The following is a 9987-nucleotide window of genomic DNA, read 5'->3' as shown; positions in this document are numbered from 1 at the left end:
TATTTATTCTATGTTTATTATCATTTATTATTAAATCCTTTAGAAAGGCAACACACTTTCTACAATATTCTCTCTTGTATTTTATTTTATTTATTTATTCATTCATTATAATTTTATTGTTATTTAAATATTTTAAATCTTATTTTAATATTATTTATTGATAATAGTTCATATATGTTATTATTCATATTATAATAATATTAATTTTATATTAGTTTTAATGTATGATTTAAATATCATTATTTATTCAGTGACATTGTATTATTTAAATATTATTAAAACTCTATCTTAAATTGAGGATGTGATATAATTTTAATCTTTTCAACTATTGGTGCAGTTGTCACTACTCATTAGGAAAACATAGTCAATTTTTTAGGTTCAACTTTCACAGTGACAAGTCTTCTTACTAACACAATTTAAAGTTGAGCTCAAAAATGCACATATTGGTTATTTTTTACCAATTCCCAAGTATAGATCATTTCAAATGACCTATGCCCAGGTATAGTTTATTTCAAATGACTTATGTCCAGGTATAGGTCATTTTAAATAATCTATACACTTGGATTTTGGCCTAAAATTGGCTCACAACTTAATGCCAGATTGTTAATGGCAAATCTAATTTGATGGTCAGCCTAGATTAATTTTGAATCTTGAAATGACGGATTAAGTATTAAAAAACTCTATCTCTCCTCATTTTGAGATCCATAACTATAATCAATAATTTTCAATCAAATTCTAAAGAGAAATTGAGCAACTAGATTCAAGATATGAGGGCAGGCATCCAAGATCTAGTTTCTCCCATTCATTTAAGTTCATTCCAAGGGGGTCTTATCTACTGATTTTTTTTTTATCTCTTATGCTGACCAAGTAGAGGAATTATCAATGAAATAAGAAGATTAATTTGTTCATTTCATCATCTACATCCATCTCTCCTTCATTGTAAGTGATTATCTATCATATCTACATTAAAGTTGTAGGAGTGGCATTTATAGATCCATGCATTTGTGAGGAAATCCTTGATTCCTATTCTACAAATCAAGGTCAATTCATTGATTCCAAGCAAATCCAAGAATCTTCATGGGTATGATCAATTTTTATATCCATCCATGAGGGCCTTATGCAAGTTGAATCTAACATTACCTTTTCACATAGTTTCCTTTATGCAATTTTGATTAAATTTCAAGATTGACTCCTAAATGGGGTTTGACCATGCAAAACCTATTTACCAAAACCTTTTTTTGTGCAAGAACAAGTTACAAATCCATTGGATCATTTTTAGGTAGATTGGGAATAATTAGACATACATTGAAAATTTTGGGCAAAAACACTAGTTATATGTTGTCTTAAATGACCTATTCTTGGGTATACATCAAAAGTACCCTATACCCTGAAACACATGCTCAATTTTTTTGGATAGGCAGGTTAGAATGTTGGGATCTCAAAAAAAAAGGCTATAGGGAATTTTGAAATTTCATCTATGAATTATTTAGATCTAAACTTTTCCTATTTCATTTCTAGATGCAATTATTTCATTCCTAACTCACATTTCTATCTTTATCATTCATTTTCCATTTCAAAATTACATATTTTGTGATGGAAACATTGTCTCGGTATCGTGCTTGAGTCACCTCTTGAGCCTATTGGGGGCATCTTCCTTCAAGAGTGCAAATTTTTAAAATGGGAAGTGATCTACCCTAGTTTTTCATTGCCTCTCATTTTACATTGTACAACAACATTTGATCTTTTAATGAGGACTTGAAATAATAAAGTGAGATCAAAGGTGAGAGAATCAAGAAGTAAATGAGCTCTTTTCTAGAATGTTGGTTGTAATTTGCATATTATTGTGATTTGATGATTGCAACATATTGCAACATATTTTATCTAGTTATTTGGTGAACTATGCTTTTAGACTTAGATTTTAGCCTTTATACTTTTTCCTCTAGACTTTTGGTTACTTTGTAAAAGGTTTCGGGTCCTTTAAAACCTATTTTTACTTAATCAAAACATATTTTATCTAAGTATTGTTTAGTAGAGTTGAATTGTTTTTCTTGATATTTCTCATGCAATGTGCATGTATTTCTATTGGAATGTAAGGGTCTTTAGACATTTTACACATCAATGGATTTATGGTTTGTGATTTTCATTATGGATGATGGTATGTTTCAACAGGATAATCAATTATACATTGATAAGAGTTGTATGGTCTAGATATATTAGCATGAATTTACTAATAGTTAGTTAGTTCGATGCTTTTGACTAGCTTATCCTAACTATGGTAATTGATTTGTGACCTATTTATTATCATGGGATTTAGTGATTGTATTTCAAAGCAGCCATGGAAATCAGATATTAAATGGGAGGTTCAATTGTGAAATTAAAGCATGAGCTAGATTTTGTGTGGGAAATTGTTGGATGTGAAGTCTAACTATTCATTTATCTTCCCTTCTCTGTCATTTAGTCTTCTTTGACAAATCTTGTATATATGTGATGGAAAATACTTATATGATTTTCCATGTGTAATTAATATTGAAGCCTCACTTTTCGATATATGTAGTGAAATTGGTGAACCATGTTAAATCTTATGTCTATGATTGGTTCTCAATTTGATCCACTAATTTAACAATATAAAACATAAAATATAAATGTATAACATAAACCAAACTTTACTTGATTTCCTAAAAACCATTGATATAACTAAGATAATATCCTCCCAAGAAATAAATAAATCCATATCCTAACGATCCCTAGCTACAAATATAAAACTCCACATGATAGAAAATAAAAAGAATCAACAAGCAATTGTTGAAGAAGTAAAGTCTATGTAAAACAAGTTTTTTCAAGTTCAAGAAAGAAATATCAAATTTGATATACCTTAAAAAATATATCATTAAAATTTATATCGCATCAAAGATTGACATAGTGAAATATCTCTTTAGTTAATTTACTGCAAAGACCTACTATTGATCTTGGACATAACACTACTATATAAGATAAGAGTTGATTTGGTCTATGTTAAAATTGAATTTTGGATGATGAAACAATCTCTATAGCATTACTAAGTGTAGAAAAGGTTATGTTTTAAGTGTCAAGAATATTAAAACTCTTCTTTTGTTATGAGTCTTAATTATATCACCAAATTTTGAACTCCATTAGAAACCCATTTCTTGAAACAACAAACTCTAATAGAGATCAAAATACATAGACATATCCCTATATAAATTATAATATAATAAATTTTAGAAACAATAATTATTAATAAAAATAAAAAAAACATATAAATAGATAAAATACTTATAAAAATATATATTCAATTAAGTATGAATACTCAACTGATGAGTTTATATATTCACTGAATATGCACATAAAAATAGATATTCAACTTAGTATGAGTATCATAAATACACAAATTTAAAAAAAAATACATCAATATTTGAAATCATACTTAATAAATGATCATAGGGGTTGAGAAAAATAATAATTGAATTAAATTGATAAAAAATAATGGTTGGAAAACTGATTTAAAATAAGGTTGCAACAAAGTTCCTGCCAACTATTGACAATTCTATTTTCTTATGACACTATATATAGAGGTATGCAATAAGAAGAATTTTGAAAAAAGATTTATTGTGTGAAACATGATGCATGAATATAACATAAGAATAAGATAATTATAAAATGGAAATTTTAGAATTTATTGAAATTGAATTGAAAATAAAACAAGAACAATAACTAAAAAGATTTGTAAATTGGATCTAATTGGTAAATTGCTTAGCATATAATGGAAAACAAAATTGAAAGGGGCAATGAGGTAGTCATTTGCATGAAGGAATAAAATTACGTCCTATACTTTAAAATGTTTAAAAAACACATAGTAGTGAAAGTTGCATCATGCCAAATCCACATATTTTCTTCTATAATGTTGTTAAATAGTTTTGTCAAACAATGACATACGATTAAAAAATTTATAGATTGAAAGGGTAAATGACTTTGTGGATAGAAAGTGTTGATGACTTATTGAATGAGACAATATTTAGATTGCATATATGATGTTGCAAATGTCTAAATTTATTGAGGCATTCTTATTTAAAGTTGACAAAAATATAAATGTATTAAGATCCAATAAGACATGACATAAACAAAGACATGTTACCAAGCCACAGTCAAATATCATGCCCCAAATCTCCAACTTAATGTATGGAATCATGGTGATTGCCACTATCAAACTTACACCTAAGCACAAACTAGACAAATGAGGAATACAAGCCTTAGCAATGAAGGTCATGTAAGTCAAGGCAAAATTAACTTTTATAAAAATTCTCAGTAGATATTCCAACCCATTGTTGTTTAACTAAGGTGGTATGGTAACAATAATTGTTCTTTAACTAAATTTATTTCAATATATTCTGAATACATTATTTCACAAATAGAAAATGTAAAGACAATTTTCAATTTTTGAATTATGGAAAGACTCTTCAAACATGCACACAATCAGAAAAAGAATGTAGGTAAATCGAGTTTCCTAAAATCATAACATTTTTTAGAATTACTTTTTGGCTAGCGCACTAATGTTTCTAGGAAGAAACTTACATTTCAAAAAATACATAAACATTGCTTCCAAACATGGTGAAGATGTTTTTTTCTTTTAAGTTCTAATTTTCTTGTATTTAATGTTGTCACTATCTTTTCCCCAATTCTGGATTGCCTTTGTTAGATAATGATATTACATTTACCATCCAAGAGAGTATGGTAATAACCCTCACTTATATAAAGGAAGACTTTACAAAGACAAGGTTTTATAAATTTTAATTTATGCTAGTCTTAAATGTTCATCCAACTTTACAATTCTACGAAAATATTTCCAAAAAATCTACCCTTATCAAGTGATTTGTGTGAGCTAGCCACATTTTTAAAAAGTAACTTTGTTATTATGTTTTTTTAAAATTTGAACAAAATTACATTAACTCAAGCTTAATATTTTCTAAAATAAGAAAATATCTTCAACTTGATTCGTTGAAAAAGGATTTAATAATAACATTTTATGTTTAGTTCACTGACTATAATGTGTAAAAAAAAGTTAGTTAAGGATGCAAAACAAACAAAGAAACATAATTAGCCATACTGAGAAAAGTGGCACATTAGGTTCATCCCAAAGGGGTGCATATTTCTTTGTGATCAATATTTTCAAAGCTATTAGTTTCATTCATCTTGTCTTAGGGAATTCATGGCTAGATTGGGGAGCTCAATGAGTTCGATGGGGAGAGTGGTGTCATACACATATTCACAAAAAAGTATTCCATGCACATAAAAGTATATCTTCAACTTAGTATGAGTGTTAGGCACAAAAATTTTACATCTAACTTTTTAATGTACTTAATAAATGATCATAAGCGTTGAGAAAAATGATAAATTCAACTTAATGTATTGGTGTCATACACATATATACATAACAATTACACATTCAACTTAGTTTGTGTATCATACATGAATGTAATTTTTTAGTCAAGTACCAAAAGGTTAAATCCACTCTGTGTTCGCTATTTTATTTGCAAAACTTTTAGCAAGTGTTGTGTTTTTATGAGATTCTTTATAAATCCCCTTAAGTTCATCAATTAATTTTAAAAATAGTGAAAGAAACACAACAAACAAAGAAACATAATTAATCATTTTAGAAAAAAACAAGTCATGTATAGAAAACTCATAATAAATTTTTAATTAAAACAACGAATTGCATGGAGAGATTTTTATATTTTTTATAAAATATATTTTAGTCATAGACTAATTGTGGGAGCTTTGATGAAAATATATTTTACTAGTGCAAAATATTTTTGACTTTTTTTTAGCTATTTGGTAAGTTACTTTTTTTGGAATAACTTTTCAATCTATAAATTTTTCAATATGTTTTTATAATATTTAATAATTATTATAAAATTATCATCCAACAATATATTTTTATAACCATGCTCACGAGAAATTTCATTTATCAATAAATGTTATTTCATCATTTTAGCCAGTTCGAATCTTAATGAATGACAGAGCAAAAACAAGCTCCTGCTCGGTCATCTTATTAAGCTAAGACATTGCTATTCAATTTTAAAAAGAAAATCCAACCGCATTCCTAAAACTTTTACGTTAATCCCTGTAAAGATTTCTGATCTTCCTGCGTTTCTTGACAGCAGGGCAACACTGTTGCTCCTCCTTTCCACTGGGACAGCAGCGCCATTAGAGAGCTGTGAGAAGAACCTTGTGGCCGAATGGCATAATCTGCCGCTTCCTGCAACTCTTTCATCTTCCTCCTCACATCCTCTGCCCCTATTAGTTCCTTCACAGCCCGCTCCACTTCCTCCCTCGGCACAAATCCATCTTCTTCCATCTTCACCTCAATCGCAACCCTCAGCTGATTCACAAGCAAAAGCCTGTTCATCTTCTGCTCCGCCTGAATCGGCCAAGCCACCATTGGAACCCCAGACAAAATGCTCTCCAAACTGGAATTCCACCCGCAGTGAGAAACAAAACCAGCAATGGAGGCGTGCGAGAGAACAGAGATCTGCGGCGCCCAGCCGATTTCCACAGAGCCTCGCCCTGCGTTGCGAGATTCGAACCCTGGTGGCAGGACACCCCCGCGGAGCACCCACAGAAAGCGCACACCGCTTGCTTCTAACCCTAATGCGAGTTCTGTGATCTGCGCCGGCGACAGAATCGCCTCGCTGCCGAAAGACACGAAAATCACTGAACGATCTGGCTGCTGGTCAAGCCATTTCAGGCACTCGGACGGGGGATTTTCGCCATTTACAACGCCCTGAGAAATGACGGGCCCGATCGGGTAAACGGCGGGCATTTTGACGCCGGCCGTTTCATTTCCCTGAAAAGAAACCCTAGGGCTTCTCTCTAGGGTTTCTAGAGCCGGCCGTTCCAGTTCTTTGAAGGTGTTTATGATAAATCCTTGCGCTTTTCTCAAATTGGAGCAGTTGTAGAGAAAATAACCGTGGCAGGGATCAGATCTGTCGCTAAGACTTTTCGGCAATTCGGACAAACGCATCGGCGGGAGCCCCGGGATCTCTACCGGATCTGATATTTCGGCCCCTGGAGCGATTTCGGAGAAGTGGACCATTAAGCTCAGAAACCTAGCCGCCGAAGGAGAGAAAATATAGCTTGGGATTCCGCAGTGTGCCGCCACGTCTAGGTACGCCGTGTTGAACATGTCCGTCACCAGAGCGGAGATTGACGACGATCGGAGCAAATTTTTCAGTGCAATTTCAAGAAAAGGTGCAGATTTCTGTGTGACCTTTGTTTTCAGGGATACAGGTTTCATCCTTTCTGGAGGGATAAACGTCTCCGGTAGCTCGATGAAATTGATTGGGAGAGAGTGGTGTTGAAAGTAGGATTGTGCAATGGGGAGCTGGCGAGGACTGAGATTGCAGTTGAGTGTGAGGATCGTGACGGATATGGCGTGGAAAGAGGCCAGGCGCTTCGAAAATTCCAGCAATGGCATCAGATGCCCCATTCCTAAAGCGGGCACCAGAACAAGATGAGGGTTTTGCGAGCTCTCTGAAGAATCCATCGCCAAACTGAGCAAGTATTTTACTGAAGCATTCAAAGCTTAGCAATCTGTTATTTTATAGATTGAAAGATTTAATGTTCTCTCAGTTCTGAAATCTGTGGAGTCTGTAAAGAATCATTTCTTTGGTATGAACACAGTCAATGCTTGGCAAAAGAGACGTGATCCTCGGAAAATTGTGAGAAATTTTCGTACGGGAAAGTGATTTTTCGTAGAAATTGCCTGTCAGCTTTTGCGTGGTATCTATTGCTTACAAGTGTATGCTTCCAATCCTCATAAGCAAGATGGCAGTTTTCAAAGACGAAAAAAAAGGTTTGTCTTTCCTCCATAACTTTGAGAATCTGCAAGGAAAATATTTTTTCCTTGTCATACTGCTGTTCTTGTGCACGTCATTGAATTATCTTTATTTATTTATTCATTCACTGTACACGATACAATGCTATGTAATATGACAACAGATTTCAATACGGTACTCTCCAATTTCAAACTTGAATTACATTTTAAAAATAAATAAATAAATAACAAAAATGGTGACATTCTGATAAGAGAATTCTTTATTATTGAATAATTAAAGGAGATTTGAACTCACAGTACACTACAAAGGTTATCTTAAATGAATTTCAGTATCGACAACAGTATACAATCAATTTAATGCGTACCTAAAACTCCACTATTGTTAGATCTAGCTCCATTTTGCTGAATTGTAAATATTGTTCATAAAGAAAGTTGATGGCAGCATTGAAACAGATATAGAAGTTGCATTTCAATATTTTAGTAAGATTATTTTGGTCAGTTCTTCAGTTTTGTTGAAAAAGTGAATCTGCAGCATTGCAGGAGAGATAGAGAAAGTGGGTATTGGCTATTCAATATTATAATTGGAATATTATGTAAGGTTTAATAAAAATATATTAGATTGATTTATAAATTTTAATTTTTTTAATGTTTTAATATAAGATTTAAATTGAGAGAGTATATATATATAATTTTGATATTATTTCTTTAAAATGTACTTTTATTAATAATACAATATTTCTAAATCTATTGATTAATTGAGATTATACTAATAATATTACTATAAAGATAATACTAATATTATATAATTTAGAATATTACTAAAAGGTATTGTATAATAATAAAAATTAATCAAGTGATCAGTATATAATTATTGATTAATTAACAAACTTATGAACCACCACTTGACTAATACACTAAGTGATATTTCATTATATTTATATTGTCATCATTATTTCTTGTCTTAGTTTTATAACTTTAATTCATCTTAATCTTAAAAGAACTCTAACTTTATCCCTCATTAAAACTTAAGTAATCTTAACATTTTCGAAAAAGTAAGATATTAGACTTCAATTTACATCTAAAAAGTAAAGTTTACTTTAGAGTTCCATTTAATATAGAGTTAGGTTTAAGGTTTAATTTATAAATTGAACCAATTAAAAAAATTATTCATACTAGACTTTGTCTATTATATATATTGTATTATATATAAAGTAATTTGACAAAAAGGTTTCACATTTAAAAAATTAGAACATTAACAACACTTGATTATAGATACATACGTAAATGTAGTTGTAAAGAGTTCATTTCTAAAACAATGCCACATAAGCATAACACCAAAAATTTCAAAAAGAGTCATTTGAATTGTCAATTGTTCGAACATTGAGTTGAAAAATCAATAAATTTCCTATTTAAGTAGTGAGAAAAATCAGACATACAATTCGATCTCTTGTTGAATGATAAGAATTATGAACAAAATACATTTTGTCAATCATTGTTGATGCTCATGACAATACATTAGAAATAAACATGTGATCAAATTACAATAAGAAGTCAACCAATCTATCGATCCTTGGTTACATCAAGTATATCACATTGCATTCACATAGAGTTTCGTACATGAGATGTCAACCTACAAGCCACACATCATTGGATACATCAATAAATACATTCTTTTATGATTAAACAATAATAAAGTGAAGTTTTCCATCAGACTATGGTCCATCTACAAACTCATGTCCTCTAAGCCCTCATATATGAGTCCATCTGCTATCTCAAGATGAGAGTGTGGCACATGTGCTTTTACTGCCCAACTACGAAATGGTTAGCTCCCCTAGGGTTCTTCATAACACGAAGAGCTCTCCAACCTCACCGAAGGAAACTAGTAACACGGGACAGTTGGATCAAATAGATCTAATGCAGCCATGTGACTAATCTACAAGCACTTATTTTTAATGTAGAAACTAAACATAGATATGATAGAGAGAAAATAAATCATTAATTATTCATTGCAAATATATGCAATAACAAATCTTGTCCAAGCATTTGCACCATATTGAAACTGGTAGGTAGAAAGCGAGGAAGACACACTTCTTTCTTTTTATCCACCCTTCCCTATCTTACCCACATTTAGTATCCAT

The 9987-nt window shown here is 31.1% G+C and overlaps 1 pseudogene across 1 annotated transcript; it reads right to left on the bottom strand.

The window, feature by feature from the left end:
• Positions 1-5946: 5946 nt before the first annotated feature.
• Positions 5947-8077, bottom strand: LOC149578846 (UDP-glycosyltransferase 88A1 pseudogene; annotated as a pseudogene). Its single transcript, XR_016364879.1, has one exon. The product of XR_016364879.1 is annotated as a UDP-glycosyltransferase 88A1 pseudogene (transcript).
• Positions 8078-9987: the final 1910 nt, after the last annotated feature.

Source organism: Cupressus sempervirens, chromosome 1, assembly GCF_028749045.1.
Source record: "Cupressus sempervirens isolate cs-2001-9-10 chromosome 1, ASM2874904v1, whole genome shotgun sequence".
In the NCBI taxonomy this organism is placed as follows: domain Eukaryota; kingdom Viridiplantae; phylum Streptophyta; class Pinopsida; order Cupressales; family Cupressaceae; genus Cupressus; species Cupressus sempervirens.
The sequence above is the reverse complement of the archived record's forward strand: the minus strand, read 5'-3'. Positions and strand labels throughout refer to the sequence as shown.